The following is a 23,152-nucleotide window of genomic DNA, read 5'->3' as shown; positions in this document are numbered from 1 at the left end:
TTTCTGACTATTAAATTTGTAATTAGAATATAAATTTTGAGTTGACTTATTTTAGCTGAAATGACAACTCTGTTTCGTGAACAGGAGAGAAAAAAACAACACTTATGATAGTATGAGTGAAAGAATATGTAAGATTCACATGAAAAAAAAATCTGAGAATATCTCATGAAATAATATATATGGTTATATCATTTTATTCATTCAAAACTTTGCCTCATAAAATGAACTGGCCAAGGAGTGAGTCTACAGTAAAATTTTAGGATAGATATAAGGGTCTCTACATCACCCATGTACTTGGCTTCAGTAGGATGCATTATGTATTAGCTGATAATACGTGTTGCAGGAGTCAACAAAGCAGTTAGATTTGTGGAAGCTTAATTAGCTTCACAAGAAAAACAAAGCAAAAAAGCAATCAGAGGTGTTCTTGATCTTTAGTACAAATGTGGATGTGCTATTGTTTTCCCTGGAAGATCTGTTGAAAGGCTATTATATCTGCAAGGCTACTGTGTCTCAACTCACTTGGGTGCAACGGGGCTGACAATGAGATGCAGGATGTCCTTCCAGGTAGCCAGCTAATTTCTCTGCAGAAGTACCCATGAGCTGCCAGGCAGGGACTGTGCTGGTGCCAGCAATCTGACTATCAAAAGCCAAATCTATTATGACCCAAAGCAGGCAATAGTTAAGTAGTGACAGCATGAATTTCTCTAGATTCTGAGTTTTCTGCACCCTCTAGCTGATCACTACTCAAGGAAAACTATGAACAGAAACAGCACTGGAGGGGGAAGCAAAAGCTAGTGTTGGGGGCTGCATTGTGTCTCCCCAAAATTCATCTGTTGAAGTCCAAATTCTTAGTACCTCAAAATGTAACTATATTTTGAGACAAAGACCTTTAAAGAAGTGATTAAGATAAAATGAGGTCAGCTGGGTGGTCCCCAATCCAGTGTGACCGGTGTCCTTATAAAAGGAGGAGGTTAAGTCACAGACAACATACAGACCAAGGGGCAGCCCTGTGAGAACACAGTGAGAAGACGGCCAGCTGCAAGCCAAGGAGAGAGGCCTCAAAAGAAACCACAACTACGGGTATCTTGATTTTTGACATTTAGACTCCAGAACTCTGAGAAATACATTTCTGTCCTCTAAGCCACCCAGCCTGTAGTATTTTGCTATGGCAGCACTAGTATACTAAAACACCCAGGAACACTCAAATTTCAAAAAGCTCCTATAGTACTTCTCTCAAAAGAAAAATATATTTTAAAAATACATATCAAGGGAAAAAAATCTTACTGTATCAACTCTAATTGTTTTTGGAAGATACCTTGGCTTCTTTGCTTGAAAATAAAATAGCAAAAAATAAATGGTACACACAGATGTATATATCTGGCGATGTGTTTTATACTTATTAGAAAGAGATTTGCTCTTTCTCCTAAAACATGGTGTGCTGTGATCCTTGCTAAATGCAAACCCTTGGCCCCAAAGTCATCTGTGAGACCCTGTCATGCAATAATCTCTGAAACTTTTGCTTGCAAGGAAATGAGGTCACATCATCCATCATCCCAACAGTGAGGAAATCTTTTCCATGGTGTCCTTGACAATGTGGATGATCTCTGAGAGTGTACAGGTGCCCAAACACAGGGGACAGCTTCATTCACTGACAGAATTCCAGTTTTCAAAAAGTTCATCCTGATATTTAGCTTAAACCTACATCCATTATTCCAAGTTCTACCTTCAGATTTGCACTGAAAATGTTTACCCCTCCTTCATGTCCAGTGTCCCAGGTCTTCACATCTGCTGCCTACCTTCCTTCAAGCACACTCTCCTTTGACTCTGTCCTACCTCTGGTAGTGTCCACAAAGTCAACACTCTATCTCCCCTAAAGTCCTCTAACAAAAAGGGAGCATGAGATCAACTTCTGGCATGACCACACGAGGAGCTCAGTTGACCTGTTCCTTAGTGAAACTACTGAAATTTTATACACACACAGAATTTGAAGCCTCTGGAAGTGGGCCTGATAGCAAACAGCAAATGAAAAAACATCTATTCAAGAAAATCTAAGGCAATTCTGTAACAAAGGCAAGTCTGTGCCTAAATTAAGAAAAAAAAAAAAAAAAGAAGATCCCAAATCAATAACCTAACTTTCCAATGTAAGATACTGGAAAAAGAAGAGCAAAGCAAGCCTTAAGCAGGCAGATTGAAGGAAATAAAGATTAGAGCAGAAGTTAATGAAACAGAGAACTGAAAACAACAGAGAAAATCAATGAAACCAAAAGCCAATTCCTTGAAAAGATCAACAAAAACGGCAAACTTAAGCTAGATTGGCCAAGAGAAAAAGAAAAGACTCAATAACAACAAAAACAGAGACATTGCTAATGACCTGACAGAAAAAAGACTATAAAGGAATACTGTGAACAATGTATGCCAACAAATCAGATAAATTAAATGAAATGGACAGATATTTTAAAAGATACAAACTACCGAAACTGACTCAAGAAGAAATAGATTATATAAATAGACTTGTAGTAAGTAAAGAGATTGAACCAGTAATCAAAAAACTACCCACAAAGAAGCACCTTCTGTTCTTCCAAGCCCTGGGCCAGGCCTACACTGATGAAGAATTGATGAACTATGTTTTCAATTTGGTCTGGAAGTTGATGACATTACTTCTGAGAAGGAAGTAAGTAATGAACAAGACAATGTAAATGCTGAAGGGCCCTCTAATGTTTTTTGCAAAATCGACATCTCTGTCAATTTTGATATGATCTCATGTGTCTGGAAGGATTGATTTGAGGGCTTCAGGTCTTCAAAGAAAGGAAAAAGTCTCTGGCATATAAACAGGTAATGCCTAATAGAAAAATCCAGAAATTGATTATCACAGAAAAGATAGTTAAGGTATGCCCTTTACAGTAGCAGTTCTCCAAAATCTAAATCTTACTAAAGATCAATATGACAGCTTCCTTGAACATCAGGAGAAATGACATCAGGATATTTGCTGGAAAAGAGCATTGGTTGCTACTGGAACCCATGATTTGGACACTTTGTCACCCATATACTTGTACTGTGCAAAGTGTCCTTTAGATATCAAGTTCAAGCCCTAAATAAGGCCAAGGAGTATACAATCTGTGAGCCAATGAACATGTACAAGACTGACAACCACCTTAAACACTATTAACATGTCACTGGAAATAAACCCCTGTACCCAGTTATCTATGATAGCAAGGGTGTCATCCTTTCAATGCCTTCCATCACCAATGAGGACGACTCCAAAATTAAATACTAGAAAGGTATTTATCAAATGCACAGGAAGTGACTTTACTAAGGCAAAAAGAGTTCTTGATATTATCTGGACACCATTTTCAGTGACTATATTGAGAACCAATTTATGATAGAAGCAACTGAGGTAGTTTTCCTAATGGAAAAGCATATACTTTTCCAGAACTAGCTTACCAAAAGGAGATAGTGAGGCTGGGCTTGGTAGCTCACACCTGTAATTCCAGCACTTTGGGAAGCTGAGGTGGGAGAATCACCAGGGGTTCAAGACCAGCCTGGGCAACATAGTGAGATCCCATCTCTATAAAAATATTTTTAATTAAAAATCGTTCAAAAAGATATAGTGAAAGCTGGTCTCGTTAACAAAAAAAAATGAAATCAGAGAAACTCCAGAAAATCTTGCCTAGCTTCTGACCAAGATGTATTTGAAGTCCAAAGTCATAGGCAATGGGAATCACATTGAGAACAAAACCCCTTTGACCACAGCTGACATTATCCATGCATGTGATATTATAGCAGATGCAGCTATTGCTTGTGGATATACAATATTCAGATGACTCTCCCATAAACACCACAGCTAATCAATTTCCACTTCATAAGCTCAAAAAATGTATCAGACATGACATGGTAGCTGAATCCATGGTAAACATGGATTCATTGAAGCACTCACCTTTGCTCTCTGCTCCAAGAGGATATTTCTGATAAACTCGGCTTGGATATCTCTGCAACAAAAGCAGTCCAGATAAGTAAAACTAAAGCAGCTCAATTACAGGTGGCATTCATTACCCCTCTTCTTGGTGCTCTGAAGACCACAGAAATGAATCAGAAGATGCTCCTTCCTCTGAAACTATTTGAAATCTCTAACACTGTAATAAAAGATTCTAGCAGAGACGTAGGTACAAAAAACTACAGGCATCTCTTTGCTGTTTATTACAACAAAAATTCTGGGTTTAAGGTAATCCATATGCATCTGGACAGAATTACACAGCTGCACAATGTACCTCCTATTGAAAATAAAGGGGGATATGTGATCAAATCATCAAAAGGGACTGCTTTCTTCCCTGGGCAAAGCACAGAGGTCTTTGCCAGGAGTCAAAACATCAGGAAGCTTGGAGTCCTTCATCCTGATGTTATCACCAAATTTGAGCTGACCATTCCCTGTTCCTCCCTGGAAATCAATATTGAGCCCTTTTTGTGAAGAAAGGTCCTTGTTGTGTGATTCTCTTCCCAAGTATCCCTTTCTTCTCCCCTGATGTCCTTTAGTCCTCCTCCACAGAAAACATTCATGTGTGCTTTAATGTTTAGTAAAGTCAAAAAAAAAAAAAAAACCCTATCCACAAAGAAAAGCCCAAACCCATATGGCTTCACTAGTGAATTCCGCCAAATACTTAAAGAAGAATTTATACTAATTTTTCACAAATTCTTCCACAAAGTAGGAGAGAGCACTTCCCAAATTATTTTATGAGGCCAGTATTAACCTGATACCAAAACCAGGTGGAAAAAAATGACAAGAAAACTACAGACTAATATATCTTATAAATATAGATGTAAAATGTCCCAGCAAAATACTAATAAATCAGATCCAGCAGCATATTAAAAAGATTTTATTCCATTACTATGTGGAATTTATCCCAGGAATGCAAGGTTGATTCAACATCTGAAAATTAATTTAATACATTATATCAATACAATAAGAAACAAAATTACCTAATCATTCCAATAAATGAAAGAAAAGATTTGACAATATCTGATGCCCATTCATAATAAAAAGTAATAAACTAGGAATAGAAGGGAATTTTTTCAACATAATGAAGGGCTTCTGAAAAACCAATAGTTAACATCATGCTCACTGATGAAAAACTGGATGTTTTCCTTTCTAAGAGCAGGAACAAGACAAGAATGTCTGCTCTTACTACGTCTATTCAACACTGTACCAGAGGTTCTAGTGAGGCCAATTAGGAAAGAAAAAGAAAAGGCACCCAGATAGGAAAGGAAGAAGTAAAACTATCTCTGCTCACAGATGACATTATCTGATGTTATAAATAGAAAATCTTAAAGAATCCATTAAAAAATACCATAATAAACAAGTTTAGCAAGGTTGCAAGATACAAGATCAATATACAAAAATCAGTTGTACAATTGTATTTTGTACATTTGCAAATGAGCAATCTAAAAATGAAATTAAGAAAACAATTTCCATTCAAAATGACATCAATAAGAATAAAATACTTAGAAATAAATTTAACAAAAGAAGTTCCAAACTTTGAAGACTACAAAACATTACTGACATTAAATAAGTGGAAAAACATCACATCTCCATGCATCAGAAGACAACATGATACCAATACTCCCTAAACTGATTCAGAGATTCAATGTAATCACTACCAGAATACCAACTGAATTCTTTGTGGAGATTAATTAGCTGATTATCAAATTCATATAGAACTTGAGGAACCAAGAATAGCTAAATAATCCTGAAAATGAAAAAAACAAAGGATTCATACTTTCTGATTTCAAAACTTTTTTCTTTTTCTTTTTTTTTTTTTTTTGAGACAGAGTCTTGCTCTGTCGCCAAACTTGAGTGCAGTGGTGCGATCTCAGCTCACTGCAACCTCCGCCTCCCGGGTTCAAGCGATTCTCCTGCCTCAGCCTCCCAAGTAGCTGCAACTACAGGTGTGCACCACCATGCCCAGCTAATTTTTGTGCGTTTTGTTTTGTTTTTTGTTTGGTTGTTTGTTTTTTAAGACAGAGTTTTGCTCTTGTTGCCCAGGCTGTAGTGCAATGGCACAAACTTGGCTCACCACAACCTCCACCTCCCCAGTTCAAGTGATTCACCTGCCTCAGCCCCCCGAGTAGCTGGGATTACAGGCATGCACCATCACACCCGGCTAATTTTGTATTTTTAGTAGGGACAAGGTTTCTCCATGTTGGTCAGGCTGGTCTCGAACTCCCAACCTCAGGTGATTCACCCTCCTGGGCCTCCCAAAGTGCTGGGATTACAGGCATGAGCCACTGCGCCTGGCCAATTTTTGTGTTTTTAGTAGAAACAGAGTTTTACCATCTTAGCCAGGATGGTCTCGATCTCTTGACCTTGGAATCCTCCCACCTCAGCCTCCCAAAGTGCTAGGATTACAGGCAAAACTTTCTACAAAAGAATGGTAATCAAGGTATTGTGGTACTGGCATAAAGATAGACATAAATCAAAGGAATAGAACTGAGAGTCCAGAAATAAAACCATACATCTATAGTCAACTGATTTCAACAAGAGTGCCAAGATCATTCAAAGAGGAAAGAATAGACTTTTCAACACATAGTGCTGGGACAAATGGATATTCACATACACAAAAATTAACTTGGATATTCACATACACAAAAATTATCTTCCTTCACACCATATACAATATCAACTCAAAATGGATCAAACACTTAAATGTAGGAGCTAAAACTATAAAACTCTTAGGAGAAAACACAGGAGTAAATTGTATGTCTTCATGACCTTGGGTTTGGCAATGGATTTTTACATACGGCATCCAAAGCATGAGCAACAAAAGGAAGTAAAGTAACTTTCCACAAAATTTTAAACCATGTGCTTCAAAGGACATGACACAATGGAAGAAAATATTTGCAAATCATATGTCTAAGAGACTTATCTCTAGAATATATTCTTTAAACTCTTACCATCTCAAAAGCAAACAGTCTAGCTGAACAATGGGCAAAGGATCTGACTAGACTTTTTTTTCAGAGAAGATATACAAATAACCAATAAGCACATGAAGAGATGCTCACATCAGTCCTCAAGGAAATAAAAGTCAAAACCACCATGAGATACCACTTCATGTCTACTCGGATGGCTCAATCAAAATGTCATATGATACCAAGTGCTTGCAAGGATGTTGAGAAATGGGAAATCTTACACAGTGCTAGTGGGGATGTAAAATGGTGAAGACACTTTGGAAAACAATCTAGCAGCTCCTCAAACATAAAGTTGTTATATGACCCAGTAATTTCACTCCAAAGTATTTAGCCAAGAGAAATGAGAACACACGTGCACACAAAACTGTGTACAGAAATATAAAGAGTGGTATTATTCACAATAGCCAAAAGGTAGAACCAACCCAAATGTCCACCAACTATATACACTAGAATATTATTCAGCCATAAAAAGGAAGGAAGCACTGATACATGTTACATCTTAGGTGAACCTTGTAAACATTATGCTAAGCAAAAGATTCCCCTCACAAAGTCCACATATTATACAATTTTATTCCTATGAAAATCTAGTACAGGGAAATCTACAGACACATAAAGTAGATTAGTTCTAGCTTAGGGTTGGGGTAGATGGGGGAATACAAGGGTGATAACTAAAGAGTACCGAGTTTCTTTTTGACATGATGAAAATATTCTAAAGTGTTCTGTGAGGCTGGGCATAGTGGTTCATGCCTGTAATCCCAGTGCTTTGGGAGGCCAAGGAAGGAGGATTGTTTAATGACAGGAGTTTGAGACCAGCCTGGGCAACATGGCAAGACCACATCTCTACAAAAAATTTAAACATTAGTCAGGCATAGTGGTGCATGCCTGTGGTCCCAGCTACTTGGTTGGGTTGGTTATGGGCTGAGGTGGGAGGATTGCTTGAGCCTGGGAGGTTGAGGCTGCCTTGAGCCGTGACTGCATCACTGCACTCCAGCCTGGGTGACAAAGCAGAACCCTGTCTCTAAAAATGTATATATATATTAAGAAAACAAAGGGCCCTGTGGTGATAGTTGTACATATCTGTGAATATTGTGAAAAAAATATTAAATCGTATACTTTTAGTGTGTAAATCATATGGTATTTAAATTATATTTTAAAAGACTATTTTTTTGAAAAAACGAAACATCCTGATATCAAAAGAGACTGTTCTTAATTTTAAACCTTCCAATATTTTTCTATATGGCATATTCAACAACACATTGAGCAGTAATCTCAATTTAACCCCAAAACAACGTTTCCTCAAGCATTTGACTGGACGTGTAGAGCTTAATTATGAATTTCTACTAGATTTACAACGACCCATCCCTGCCAAGATCTATTCAAAAACTGCTAGCTGTGGACCAGGTCTGCGGTACTTCGTGGCACCTCCAATTAACAGGCAGGAGATCCAGCCCCTATCTTTATCTCCACCACTCAGTCACACATTACTGGGCTTCAGTTTCCTCATCCATGCATCTGGCACGCTAGCCCTGGCCCTAACAAGTTCCACAGTTGGTTGTGAGGATTAAACGAGATAATGAAAAGCTCTTTGAAAAGACGAAAGCATTATAAAAACAAGACATTATTCCTTAGCACTCCCTGCAAGACGCTTTACCAACTACCCCCCTGGGGAGAGAAGATTAAGAATATATAAACTAAAAATAAAACTTTACCTAGTGTTTTCAACCAAATTCAAAAAGTGTTTTACATTAATTAAGCTTTCAAGTTGATAAACTAGTACATCATTTGAATATTTCCATCAGTCCTATAAAGTAAGAAATGATGTCACAGCCTTTTTCAGAGGACTGAATGTTTTCCAAGCAACGTATCTCATGGATACAGGACAGAAAAGTAGTAAGAATTATTTAAATTCCATCTTTCTTTTTTAATATAATAATAATACCAAAAAAAACCCTTAAAATTAAAAAATAATCTTTGTCACACTTTGAACATACTTAGCATTCCTTTTAAAGCATTTTCCCTGCTGGCAATGAATTTTGGGTTGCAGAGCTTTAAGCAGAAAAAGCAAATCCAAAGAGAAAAGGGAAAAAAAAAAAAAGGAAACAAGCCAGATGCATCAGTTGTAAGCAAGCACTTTACAAAGGGAATGAAAAAGGAGGTCTGGCAGTCTCGCCTTCAGGGTTCCTCCCTTGAAGGATCTGGCCATTTATGCTACCACATTAATTCATAACAGGAGAGGGAGCCAAGTTCTCCAACTATGATTCTCTGTATTAAAAATATTTCTATTGTCCAAGTCATTTTACATAATTATCCCTTTTGATCATCACAGTATAAGAGAAGCAATGTTTTTCCTACTCATGAATTGTAGAACCAGGAATAGTATGCAGCACTCCAACTCTTTACCTCTCTGTACTGTCCTATGACCTGCACAGACAGCTGAGGGCTCCCACCCCTGCACTGAGAGACTTGGCCAACGCTGACATGGCTTCTGCTTGCCTAAGCCAAATTCCTGGGTCAACCCAGCACAGCTTTGAGTTCCTATCTGAAGACTTGCTCAAGGCTGTCAAAAAATTTACCTTTTGTTCTAGTCAACACCTGATGATAGGCCACTGATACTCCCACTTTCCTAGAGCATTTACTTAAAAAAAAAAAAAAAAAAGCTTACAATTGTAAATCCTCCCTCTGTCCCTTTGAGATACATATGGTCCGTGACCTACTGTGGTTCAAGCTGTGATATTTTGGCTTGGCAATGGTGTGAAGGTGATACACATTCAGAGAAACTGTGCTTCAGAATGGTACAACCATTCTGTTTTTCACTTTCAGTACAGCATTCAATAAATTACATGAGATATTCAACACTTTATTATAAAATAGGCCTTATGTTAGATGATTTTGCCCAATGGTAGGCTAATGTAAGTGTTACGAACACACTTAAGGTAGATTGGGCTAAGCTATGATATTTTGTAAGTTAGGTATATTAAATGCATTTTTTACTTATAATATTTTCAATTTACAATGGGTTTATCGAGACAAAACACCATAGTAAGGTAAGAGCATCTGTATCTCCTGTAACTCAGGTGTGTCCTTCTCAAGGACCTGAAAGCTATTTCTCTGAAATGCAGTCATCAAGAAAAATAGAGCCTCTGTGCCCCAGCCTCTGGAAGAGGATACAATCCTAACTTCGGTGATTTCCAGTAAGCAGACACAGCTGGCCTCATCATATTTACACTGACTACCTCTCTTAGCCCCTTTTTGTACTTTTTCACTTCCCTGACTCTACTGAGCCCCTGCTTGCTTCCATTCCCTGTTCCCTCATTCTCCCTTTAAATCGCCCAATCGCCTCTGTACAAATTTGAATGGGCTCAGCTCTTTTTCCTACTGTCAATTTTACTGAATAAAGCATGTTTTTATCATTTTTAACTAATGTCCAGCTTTGTTTCTCTTTGACAACACAGAGGTAAATGTGGTCAAATCCTGTCAGCTCTCCTCTTCATTGCGTCTTGAACCTGACCCAAGTCACCACCAACTCTGCCCTTCCTCTCTTTGCACCACCCCCAATATTCAGGGCTTCCCATCTCTCCCAGTGGACAAACCTCCTTTAAATCTCTCTCTGCCTCAAATCTCCCCCCTCCCAGGCAATCCCCTCTGCATTTTCCTCCCAAAATGTAGGTTGCATCATATCTCTCTCTCTTTGAAAACATCTGTGGTGTTGACAAGCTCATTAGCATTTAATACTCCACACTGGCTGTTCTAAGCCTCAATTTCATTTATATCTCTAAGCTAATCTGCCAAGGGAAGGCAGGGACAGGAAGAAGTAAGTCTTTCACAAACTTCCAAAGGGCTCAGAGTGTGACAGCATGGGGGATTGGGAAAAACATGTGGCCCAGCCATCCGCAGAAAGCCTCAGCCCTGTCCCAGCCATTGCCTGAAACTGTCCCATGAAAAAGAGTCATTATCTCCTGAAACAACACAGCAACTCAGCAAATCCTGCCTCATAGAGGCTAGAATTTGTCATTCTGCATCCTTTACTCTTTGGGCTTGCACAAAACAAACACCAAAATTAATGATACTGACAACCAGTATTTATTGAGTACCTTCTCCGAACCAAGTGTCTTGCTACATGCTTACCTGTATTTTCCTATTTAATCTTCATATCATAACCATGAGTTAGGTACTTATTATTATTCTCATTTAACAGATGCAGAAATTGAAGCTTAAAGTGGATCTGCATCTTGTCCTATGTCTTTTCTCGTTTGTAAATCTACTGCTGTTACCCATTTCTCTTAATGTTTTTAAGGAGCAGCAGATTTACAAAAGAGAAAACACATTCCCATAAGTGGTGAGGCTGGGACATGAATCCAGGTCCCTGTGCCCCCAGAGCTTCTTAACTACTGCACATGCTGACAAGCATCCTAAGGGTTTTAAACAGCTGTTGTTCAACTTATGGTCTTTAAGCCATTTCTCATAACACATGGACTGCATTCCTTTTTGTCATCCTAGGCATTTTCCTCCAAATGTGGGCGAGTAAATCTAGAATGGAATAAAAATAGCACTCTAAGGAAGGTGTGGCAGGTCAGAGTGGAATGGGACTGCCCATCACCTCTCTCAATTCATCAAGGTAAATTTCAAATAGATTAAAGAGTTAAATATTTTCTCAAAAAAATCAGTGAAAAAACAAGAAAACAGAATGACAAATTTTTCAAAGCCCTGAAAGGTTATTTTCTCAACCTAGCAGTAATACAGTTCTTGTGTTTTCCGTGTCACAAAGGACAATATTGAAGGATTTGACTACAAAAAAATTAAAACCTCTGAACATAAAAAGTAAAATATAAACACAAACAGCACACTGAAATAATGTTTGCAGGATATATGACAAGGGTAAATAACTTTATTAAACAAAGAGTGTGTGCCAATAGATAAGAAAAACATTAAGGTAAATGGGTATCAGCAGGAGATTTACAAAAGAGAAAATACAAGCTGTAACTAACATGTTGGGGAAAAGTTCAGCCTTATGAGAACAAATATAAATAACAAGCTCCTGATTTTCTTCTAATAATTAGAAAAAGATTAAGAAAAGATGTTCAATTCTCTTAGTGGATGTGACAAAACCAGTAGTCTTCTACTTTTTCTACAGGCAGTATACACTGGTAGAGACTTCTGGAAAAAAAAATTGGCAATAAATTTCACAGCTATGTTTTTAAGTCTTACAGCTAGGCTACTTCCCATTTTTGCAGTAATATAAAATACACAAAGAGCTAAAAGGTGTAAGATAATCATAGTAGCTCAAGTTGGAAGTATTCAAAGATTACAGTAATAGAAGAATATCCATGTGATTTGCGCTATGTAAGTTATATCCACTTTATAAATTACTATTTTATAATGTAAAATAGCATGTCTATAGTTTTTCACATTAAAATATGTATTGTATGCAATGAATGGGCAGCATGAATATGCACACCCTCTATAACTATGCACAAACACTCATCCGAAAAAATAGGTGGACTAGAGAAGCATGATGAGGATTGCTGAGTCAGCCATTGGTGTTCATGGGTAACTAGGATTTTGTCTCATTTTGCCAACTTACATGCATATATATACATATATATACACACAATTTTATGCTTTGTATCAATATTTCTCTCAAATTTTGGTTTATTGTGTATGTTTTATTTGAAAATCTTTTATTAATATTGTTTGAAAAAATTAAAAAACATAAGCACAAAAAGAAATACCTTGAAATTGTAACTCTAAATCATTCCAACTATTGTAAACAGCTTGATATGCAACTTTCAGTACTTTTCAATAATAATGGTAAATCGTCATAGTAATTGACCTTTGTATGTCATTTACTCTGTGCTAGGCACTGTTCAAAGTTCTTGATGTATATTAACTCACTAATTTCTCACAAAAATCTTATGAACTAGGTTCTATCATCATCCGCATTTTACAGATAAGAAAACTGAAGTATAAATAAGTTATTGGCTGAATATTACCCCACTAGATATTAGTAGGGCTAAAATTCCAAATATTTTGATCATTTGTATGTCATTATTTATTATTATTCTACATCCCAGTTAATTATTTATACAGTCGTTAAAAAGTAAAAGTTAATTAATGAGCAATGACTCATTATCCAATCCATTGTTTTGGACCGTCTACAATTTTCCAGTTTCCTGAGAGTATAAAAATAATGGTAAGCGTTTACATTTATAAACAAATTTTTACACATTAGAAGTCAATTTCTCAGAATAAAATTCTGAAAGAAATATTGCTGAATTAAAAAGTAGAAAATTTTTATTGTCTTTTGGCTAAAAACTTCCCATATTTGGCAAAAGACATAAATATACAGATTTAAAGAAGTTAAGTGTATCCCAAAGAGGATAAATCTAGGAAATCTCCATCAAGATACAGAGAGTCAAACTTCAGAAGACAGAGAAAAAAAAGAAGTGAGAGAGAAACAACACTTTACCTAAAGGGGAAAATAATTTCAAAGAGAGAAGATTTCTCCTGAGAAACCATGGATGCCAAAAGGAAGGGGCACAATATTTAACATGTGCTGAGAGTAAAAAATCGTCAGCCCAGAATTCTGTCTCCAGTGAAAATCGGTTTCAGGAATGAAGGAGAATCAAGCCATTCTCAGAAGAAGGAATACTAAAAATTTCTCACTAGCAGACCTACCCCAAAAGAATGGCTAAATTAAGTTATCTAAACAGAAAAGAAACATTAAAAGAAGGCAACTTGGCACTTCAGGAAGAAAGAAGTTAATACGAAAATAAATGAGTAAACACAACAGACATTTCTTCTTTTTGAGTTTTCTCCATTATGTTTGATAATAGAAGCAAAAATTATACTACTGGATCATGTGATTCTAAATGTATATAGAGGAAATAGTTAAGATAATTATAGACAGGGAAGAATAAAATGATGATAAAGGAGGTAAGATTTCAACAATCATTTGAACTGGTAAAATAATGGCATCAGTACACTGTAATAATTTATGCATATATATAACAAAATACCTAGAGTAACCACTAAAAAAGCTACATAAGTATATTTAAATACTACACATAAATAAAAAAGGGAATTCTAAAAAAGTTCTAGTAACCCATAGAAAGTATGGGAAAAGGAAAACAGAAAAATAAAAACAACAAAGTGAACAAATAAAAACAGAAACTAAAATGGGATACTTAAACCCTAGCAGACCAATAATTCCATGAAATGTAAATGGTCTAAATACACAAATTAAAATACACAGATAGGCAGAATAGTTTTAAAAATATGACCCATTTATATGCTGCGTATAAGAAACTCACTTCATGTATAATAATATAGGAACATTGCAAGAAAAGGGATTGGGGAGGGATAATATATTATGCAGACCCTAATCATAAGAAGGCAGATGTGGCTATATTAATATCAGATAAGGTAAACTTCAGACCAAAGAAAATGACCAGAGAAAATAAGCAACATTATATGATGATAAAAGGGTCAATCCATCAAGAAAACATTGCAGTCCTTAATATGTATGCACAAAAAATCAGAGCAATAGATGAAGTAAACAAAAACCGACAGAACTGAAAGGAGAATAGACAAATTCAGAATTAAGGTTGGAGATTTCAACACACCTTTTGCAATGACTGAGAGGACAGTTAGGCAAAAAAATCAGCAAAGACATAGAAGAAGTCAACAACCCCCATCAACCAACAGGATCTACTCAACAATTGTAGCACACACTACCACAGAACAGCAGAATGCACAATGTTTTCAAGTGCCTATGAAACATAAACCAAGATCTATCATATGAGCCATAAAACTTCAACAAATGTAAAAGAATGGAAGTCATACAAACTGTGTTCTCCAACAGCAGTGGAATCAAACTAGAAGTCAATAACTGAAAGATAACAGAAAAATCTCCAAACACCTAGAATACACTTCTAAATAATCTAAGAGTCACAGGGATATTTTTAAAGTGCATTGTACTAGCCAGGCATGGTAGCTCACACCTGTGATCCCAGGACTTTGGGAGGCCGAGGTGGGCAGATTGCCTGAGGTCAGGAGTTCAAGAACAGCCTGGCCAACATGGTGAAACCCTGTCTCTACTAAAAATACAAAAATTAGCCAGCCATGGTGGTGGGCGCCTGTAATCCTAGCTACCCAGGAGGCTGAGGCAGGAGAATCGCTTGAACCCAGTAGGTGGCGGCTGCAGTGAACCAAGATTGTGCCACTGCACTCCAGCCTGGGTGACAGAGCATGACTCCATCTAAAATAAATAAATAAATACATTGTACTGAAAGAAATTAAAATACAGTATATGCAGATTTGTGGGACATAGCTACAGCAGCAGCAAGGGGAAAATTTGTAGCACTAAATGCATACAACTTTTAAAAAGAAAATCTCAGATTAATCATCTAAGTTCCCATCCCAAGAACCTATAAAAAGAAGAGCAAAACAAATTCAACCAAGCAGAGGAAATAAAATAATAAAGAACAGAAATCAATGACAAAGACAACAAAGAAAATAGAGAGAAGGAATAAAACAAAACTGCGTTTTGTAGTTTTCAGCATACAAGTCTCATACATGTTTTGATGGATTTATACTGAAGGGTCAGATATGCACAAGACTGGGTCTCTGCCAGCAGGATCACAAGTAAGCGAATAATCACAATACCATGAGACAGATGAGACCAAAATAGGCTGATGTGCCTTAAAGGAATGATGACAATCCAACTCCCTCTGCAACTCAAGATGAATGCTAGGACCAAACACACCAAGAAGTTATAAGAATCTGTACCAGGAGTCAAAATTAGGAAAGGGCTCTGCCCACGTGGCATACACCTTGAAGATTTTCTGCTGAATATGTTGACAACTAGGGCAGTGTAAATGAACTCACAAGGGACAGAGTCCGATGACATTTGTGGAGGTGCAAAGATTCAGGTGCACCATGGGCCAAGAGATCAACTTCTCTAGTGCAGTAGACGGGAGTGCAAAGGGGAGACACAGGACGGGGAGGGGGGTGTGTGTGTGTGTCTGGATGGGGGCCTCACATCTGAGGAGACCACAAACAATGACAGACACACTGCTTCTGAGGTCACTTCGTCAACCAGGGGCTCAACACTGCGACTGGAAGTTATCACAGGTGCTTTTTGTTCCTTTTCTGAGTGTTCATTCAACCCACATTTTAATGGTAAGTTTGATGAATGTGTAGTAAATAGTTTGGAAGACTTTATTTTAGGTAACAAATGAAAATAACACAAAAGCAGTACACAGCATTCCAATCCAAACAAAAACTTATTGCAACCAAAGCTTTAAGAAAATAAGTTGAGAAATTCTGAAAATAAGCTTCTATTTTTGAAGTGCAAGGTCAGGGCAAGTAAAGAATGCAGGCCCTACTCCCTGCTTCATTTCCCCAGGCCCCTCCAGACTTCCTGCTGCCTACAAAGAAGTATAGAGGTGGCCTCTCCTCCTTACTGGGCAGTGTAGGTCGCCACTAAGGGCAGTGGCTACAGGTTCCATGACCGCTGCCCAGGGTCACACTTGTTCACCATCTCATACTGCCCTAGAACCTCACTGTGGGAGATTTAGGCACAGAGTCCTTGAGCCACCACTTTGCCCTGGCACAGTTGACATTACCAGGTTTGCCAAACACATAAAAGCTTTCCATGCCAGTCATGAGTATATGAGCCTAATGACTGTCCTGAATGCAATTCATATCCATTTTACAGCTTTACTATGTGGCCTATCCTTTGAAGAAGTGACATAGTGTCATCTCCATCCTACAAATATATAAACTGAGACTATTACAAAAAACAGTTGATCCCATATTTTGGCCTCTATTAGACCACTACTTAGATTTTCACTGTCAAAGCATAATTAATTGGTTGATTATAAAACAATTTAGGCACTACTACATTAGGGTTTAAGGAGAAATCCAGACAATGCCTTACGTGTATGTACATTATTTCGTTTCTTCTGAAGTTTAGGATATTTGCAAAATGAAAAAGTGTCAATGTTGATGTTCTTATGCCAGTCATAATGCATTATTTCTTCTGAATAAGTAGTTCTATTTCAAGAGAAACTGGACATATTGTATTGTGATTCCTTCAAGGGATGGTGCAGCAAGGCATGACAAGTTACTATAACACCGTGACATTCAGACTTCAGAGATAAATTTTGCAAAACCGGAAGAGAGAATGCCAACAGTCTTCCTTCAGTCTTTTTCCTCCTACTCCTGTCAAAATTATCACAAAACTCAATAAGACAAGAAAGAGAAAACTGGCCCATATCAACCTTTACCTGTCTTTTAAAAATCTTCACTTTTTCTATCTGAAAAAGGCATGTCATTTAAAACTTTCCTTCATATGAATTAACCTATAACTTGTTGCATAAATTATAACTGTGCCTAAACCATACAGCCAAGAGACCCCTTCTCAATACCTACACTCTGTTGCCTCCAAAAAACTTAGGAAAAAACCTAGGAAGTCAACTGAGAGTGAAGAATTCATCAACTTCCTTTCTTTCATTTGTTTTGTTTTTTGGTTTTTTGTTTTTTTTGAGACGAAGTCTCACTCTGTAGCCCAGGCTGGAGTGCAGTGGCGCGATCTCAGCTCACTGCAAGCTCCGCCTCCCAGTTTCACAACATTCTCCTGCCTCAGCCTCCCGAGTAGCTGGGACTACAGGTGCCCACCACCACGCCCAGCTAATTTTTTTGTGTGTATTTTTAGTAGAGACAGGTTCTCACCGTGTTAGCTAGGATGGTCTCACTCTTCTGACCTTGTGATCCGCCTTTCTTGGCCTCCCAAAGTGCTGGGATTACTGGAGTGAGCCACCAGGCTGGGCCAACTTCCTTTCTTTCTAATTCTTATACCTTTACATTCCTAGGACAATGAACTTAGAGTGTTTAATTTTTTTAATAAAACTTCAAGAATCAGCGTGATAAATGAAGATTTGAAGCTGGGATCCTTGGATTTGATTTCCAGGTCAGTTATTGAAAAGCTAGCCTTAGGAACCATCTTTAACCCTGAGAAGCCGCCCTGCCTGCCCTCAAAAGGTATAACAACTAAACATGGAAAAAGGAGCAGATATTTTGTGTTCATTTTGTTCGGGAAGTAAATATGGGCTTTATTTTAGATATTTATGATTTTATAGCAATACCTCTTGCATGTGCTTTAAGATATACAAGGAGTAGTTGGATAAGCCAATGAAGGAAAAATTAAGTGGGGGCAAAGTAGCAAGAAAATATAACACAGCAGAAACTAGATGTGTGACCTGTGGTAATCAGCATGGAAAGAAAGACTTGCAGATGAGTAAAGACACACACGCTCACAGTTACACACCTGTTAAAAAATAAAGCATAAAATTTTTATTTTTATTTTAATGATGACCCTTTTTTCTAATCCTGCACCCAAGCAGTTAATTGCTGTCAGAGAACCCAGACAACAGGGCAAATAGGAAATGCCATAAATCTGGGATTGCTTCCCTTCAACGAGCCTGCGGCACTCAGGGCTTTCTGACTATACTGCCCTCGTCCAACATCTGACCCTCTTCTATGAACACCTCAGAACTTGTCCACCCTCATCCAACCTGAACCATTGTGATGGTTAATTTTATGTGCCAGCTTGGCTAGACTACGGTATCTACATATCTGGTCAAACACATCTGGATGTTGCCGTGAAGATATTCTTTGGATGAGATTAACATTTGCAATCAGACTTTCAGTAAAGCAAATTGCATCACATAATGTGGGTGCGTCTCATCCAACGAGAAGAAGGTCTTAGAGAAAAGAAAAGTCTGAGGCCCTAGAGAAAGAGAGAATTTTGCCAGAAGATTGCCTTCAGACTTGAGCTGTAACACTAGCTTTTCCCTGGATCTCCAGTCATCCAGTTGTGCCTATCCTGCAGATTTTAGACATGCCACTCTCCAAAATCATGTCAGCCAATTCCACACTCATGTCTGAGCATCCAAAACATCCCATGATCCTGGTTTTCCTTCTTTCTCTCTAGATATTCCAGAGAGAAAGAAGGTACTTTCTCAGGGTGCTTTGAGGTTTTATCCTCCCCAGTCCAACTTCAGAGAAATCCTTTTCAATGCTGGAATCCCTTTCTCTTCAGAGCCTATTCTCTCCCCAAAAGACTTCATGCAGAAGCACGGTTTCATTCACCACCCACGTGCTGCTGGTCCCAGCCCAGGTTTCTCTGGGGTCCAACAGCTCCACCTAGACACTCTGTCACCTTCTGACAGCTCCACCTAGACACTCAAAAGTTGTGATTTTATTTTGCCAGATGAGAAGTCCAGTTTTCTGTGGGGAAAAAGGGAGCTAGCCTTCCTAAGAGGCAACTGGGTGACATTTTGCTGTAAGTTTGTGCACAAATTTTACTTCCTATTTATAGTTGCAATCTGAAGACCAGTAACATCCTTCTCCAACTTGGATAATGCCACCTTAGCCACTTCTGTGGCTTCCAGCTCACAAAGAACCCCAGCTGAGCCAAGTATAACCTGGGAGTGACCACCAAGTCCAGCCATGGCTGGGCATGGTGATGCACCCCTGTAATCCCAGCATTTTGGGAGACCAAGGTAGGTAGATCACTTGAGCTGAGGAGTTTGAGATCAGCCTGGGCCACATGGCAAAACCCTGACTCTACAAAAGTGAAAATTGCACACATATAGTCCCAGCTACCTGGGAGGCTGAGGCAGGAGGATTGCTTGAGCCAGGAGGTCAAGGCTGCAGTGAGCCCAGATTGTGCCACTGCACTCTAGCCTGGGTAACAAAGCGAGACCCTGTCTTAAAAAAAAAATAATAAGAGAAAAAAGAAAAGAAAAAAAAATTAAGAATACCCATTTTGCTTAACTCGGGTACATACCTATAATCTGGAGCATTGATGCCTAGGAAAACACTAGCCACAAAGCACATCTAACAAACGTTATGAGGAGAAAAAAAGGAAATGAATGGCCTTTAGCTTTAAAATCTTTCTCTAATAGACAAAGTCCAATGGCCCTTACTTAGTGTTCTTCCTTCTGCTACAATCCACCAGCCTAGGGCTGGGATATCTGCTGCCTGTATCTCCTTGCTGCCTTCTGCTCTTAACTTTCCAAAGCATCTCCACATTTTAAGGGAAAAAGGCTGTGTCAGATGGGAGCTCTTTAGTACATGAAGAGATATGAGATTATCTGGTCTGGGTAGATGAGGAATCCTGATTGTGAGAAATAGCAGCAGTGATGAATGTCTGTTGAGTTCCACATAAAAAGCCCAGTAACTGATCAAGTGCACAGTCATAAATAGCAAGCCTTTATCTTCATGCTTTGGAACAGTCTTGTTTTCATAGGTAGCCCATGAAGATGATCAAGATTTCCCAAGAGTGATGTTAGTTTTCGGTTTCCACATGTAATATGAAAACAATTTTTACCCTTAACTATAGCTTTCAAGTTCCTTTTTTCTCTAAGGAAATATCTAGGCATATTATGAAAATTAATCACTGCATTATATTCACCAAAAATAACCTTTTCTGGAGACAGTCACAAGGGCCTTCTTATTCTTTCTGTATACAGTCTTGCTTTTAGATTTTAAAAAGTAGCTTTGTGGTAAGTTTTGAAATAAGAAGTGTGAATCTTTCAACTTCATTAGTCTATAGTATGCTGTATGCTTGGTATATTGCAGACCCAAAGAAAGTCTAACTTATCAAACTTCATCATCAGGATTTCTTTCAGGTGAACGATGTTTGATTGATTGATTTTAGGCTCCTTAGCTTCTTCAGAGCTGGTGGGGGTGAGGTGGGCTGTTTATCTTATTTTTTTTAACCTCTCACCTTCACAAAGGCAAAGAAAAGATTCTATTTAAAGCCTTGCTGCTGGAAGTATAATTTGCAGAACAGCAGCATCAGCATCACCTGGGAGTTTGTTACAAATGCTACTCTCAGGCCCACCCCAGACCTACTGAATCAGAATTTCTTTTTGAATCAGTACCTCTGGTGGTTGATGCTCACATTAAAATTGGAGAAACACCGATTTACAACACTGAACATGATCTGGGTTTCTATATCCTGAATCTGTAAAATGGGGGTAAAATCAATTATGTCTGTCACAGCACATTATGAAATTTGAATAATATAGGGAATGTGGAAGTGATATCCAGATGAAGAAAATTAAAATCAGTTAGTAGATTAAGCAATTACAGGGTCATAGTGCAGATGAAGTGAAATGTGCACAGCACAGTGCTTGGTAAAATGTAAGATGCAATCACAGAATTAATCATTCACTTATCTAATCAATGTTTATTAAGCTTTTATTAGATGCCAGGCACTGATCCCACCCCTGCTCTCACAGACGTAAGAGGTGACAATAGACAAGAGGTCCACAGCCACAGGAATTCTTCAGGGTGGGTAGAGGCCAGATTCTGTGGTGCAAACCTTTTCCCACATTCTAATCTTACCAAGAGATTAAAAAGGTGTTTTTAGAGCCTAGTGAAAGTGACTTTGAGCATATCCTGAGTCACAGATTTCTCTTCTCCTCTCTGAGTTGGTAAATCCCTTTTACATTTAACTCTGCTACGGTGATTCAGAAAAAACCAAGCACCAAAAATGCACACTAGCACAAGATGCTGGGGAAATAAAGTATCTATTATCCCTTGACATTTGCTCTACTCTTACAATGCATGATGCAACTAAAATCCATGGTGCACAGACATAGCCTCGGCTAATGAATATCTTCATAGAAGCAAGCATATCAGGCTTGCAAGTAATATAACAGTAAGAAACTGAGTACACCCCATGGTTGGAAATAACTTTCAAAAGCAAAGAAAAAGCTCAATTATTGTGAAAGGGGACTTTCTTGGATAGAGACCTCTTCATTGAATCATTTTCTTCAAAGAGCTGAAGAAATCTGAGACAAGGCCTATTCCAAGGGACACCAGCACAAAGGCAGGGAGAAGAACAGTGAAAAAAAGCAGGGGAAAGAGCATTGCCAATAATCACAGTTGAAGGCAGTAAAGAGGAAAGTGTGGTCAGCTCAGACCAGTCAGTCCACACACTGGCACTTGGACTTCCTGATCTGTTCCAACTTCTTCATTTATAGACAAGAAAGCAAGTTCCAAGAGATTACACTTTTAGGTTTTCCATATCACTCTGGATTTTAAAGACATCCTAACTACACTGGAAAAATTTACCATCTACTTTGGAAATAATTCATGCTGATAAAAACATCAGGTAGTACCTGTGGCCAGCGAAAACAAAAGCACTGTGATCAGGGTGGCCAGGAAAAGATATCAAGAGCTGGTTTCTGCAGAAATTAACAAGCTGATCCTAAACTTCATATGGACCCAAAAGAACCAAAACAATCTTGAAAAAGAACAAAGTTGGAGGAGTCACTCTTCCTGATTTAAAAACTTACTACACAAAGCTATACTAATCAAGGCTGTGTGTTGCTGGCATAAGGATAGACATACAGATCAATAGAATAAAATTGAAAGTCAAGAAATAAACCCTCACATTTCAGGGTAAAAGATTTTTCACAAGGATACCAAGACACTTCAATGGGAAAAGAAAGTTCTTGAAAAATTAATCTGGGACAATATCCACATGCAAAATAATTGGTATGGAGACCTAACTCATACCAATTAACTCGAAATGGATCATAAACCTAAACATAAGAGCTAAAACTATAAAACTCTTAGAAGAAAAATGGGAAAAAACCTTTGTAATTTTTGGTTAGGAAAAGCTTTCTTAGATACTGCACTAAAAGCATAAGCAACAAAAGAAAAAATAGATAAATTAGACTACATCAAAATTAATATGTGTTTAATAGTGATCTCCAAACTCCAGATTAACTGCATTCAAATATTCTAGGAAAAAAAGAAAAGGAGGCTATATAAAAATATAGAATCCCAAGCCACACCATCAGAAGGTATGAAAAGCCATATTTTTACAAATCTCAAATTATACGGATGCTAACATACAGCTGCAGGTAGAAATTCTCATTCTAGAAATTTAAACAAAACATAAAATAGAATGAGAAGAAAATATAGATGAATATCTTATGTCAGCATAAGGGAACATTTTCAATATGTAAAAGCAAAGAAATAAGTTATTTATTTATTTATTCATTCATTCATATATTTTTGAGACAGTGTCTTTCTCTGTCATCCAGGCTGGAGTGCAGTGGCACGATCACGGCTCACTGCAGCCTCAACACCCGGGCTCAAGTGATCCTTC

The 23,152-nt window shown here is 37.9% G+C and overlaps 1 pseudogene; it reads left to right on the top strand.

Annotated features, from left to right (window-relative positions):
• The first annotated feature begins 2,820 nt into the window (after positions 1 to 2,820).
• LOC101013824 lies at positions 2,821 to 4,845 on the top strand (annotated as a pseudogene).
• The last annotated feature ends 18,307 nt before the right edge of the window (positions 4,846 to 23,152 follow it).

The sequence above is a fragment of the Papio anubis genome, chromosome 11 (genome assembly GCF_008728515.1).
Source record: "Papio anubis isolate 15944 chromosome 11, Panubis1.0, whole genome shotgun sequence".
NCBI classification, from domain to species: domain Eukaryota; kingdom Metazoa; phylum Chordata; class Mammalia; order Primates; family Cercopithecidae; genus Papio; species Papio anubis.
This window is presented reverse-complemented; position numbering and strand designations above follow the sequence as displayed.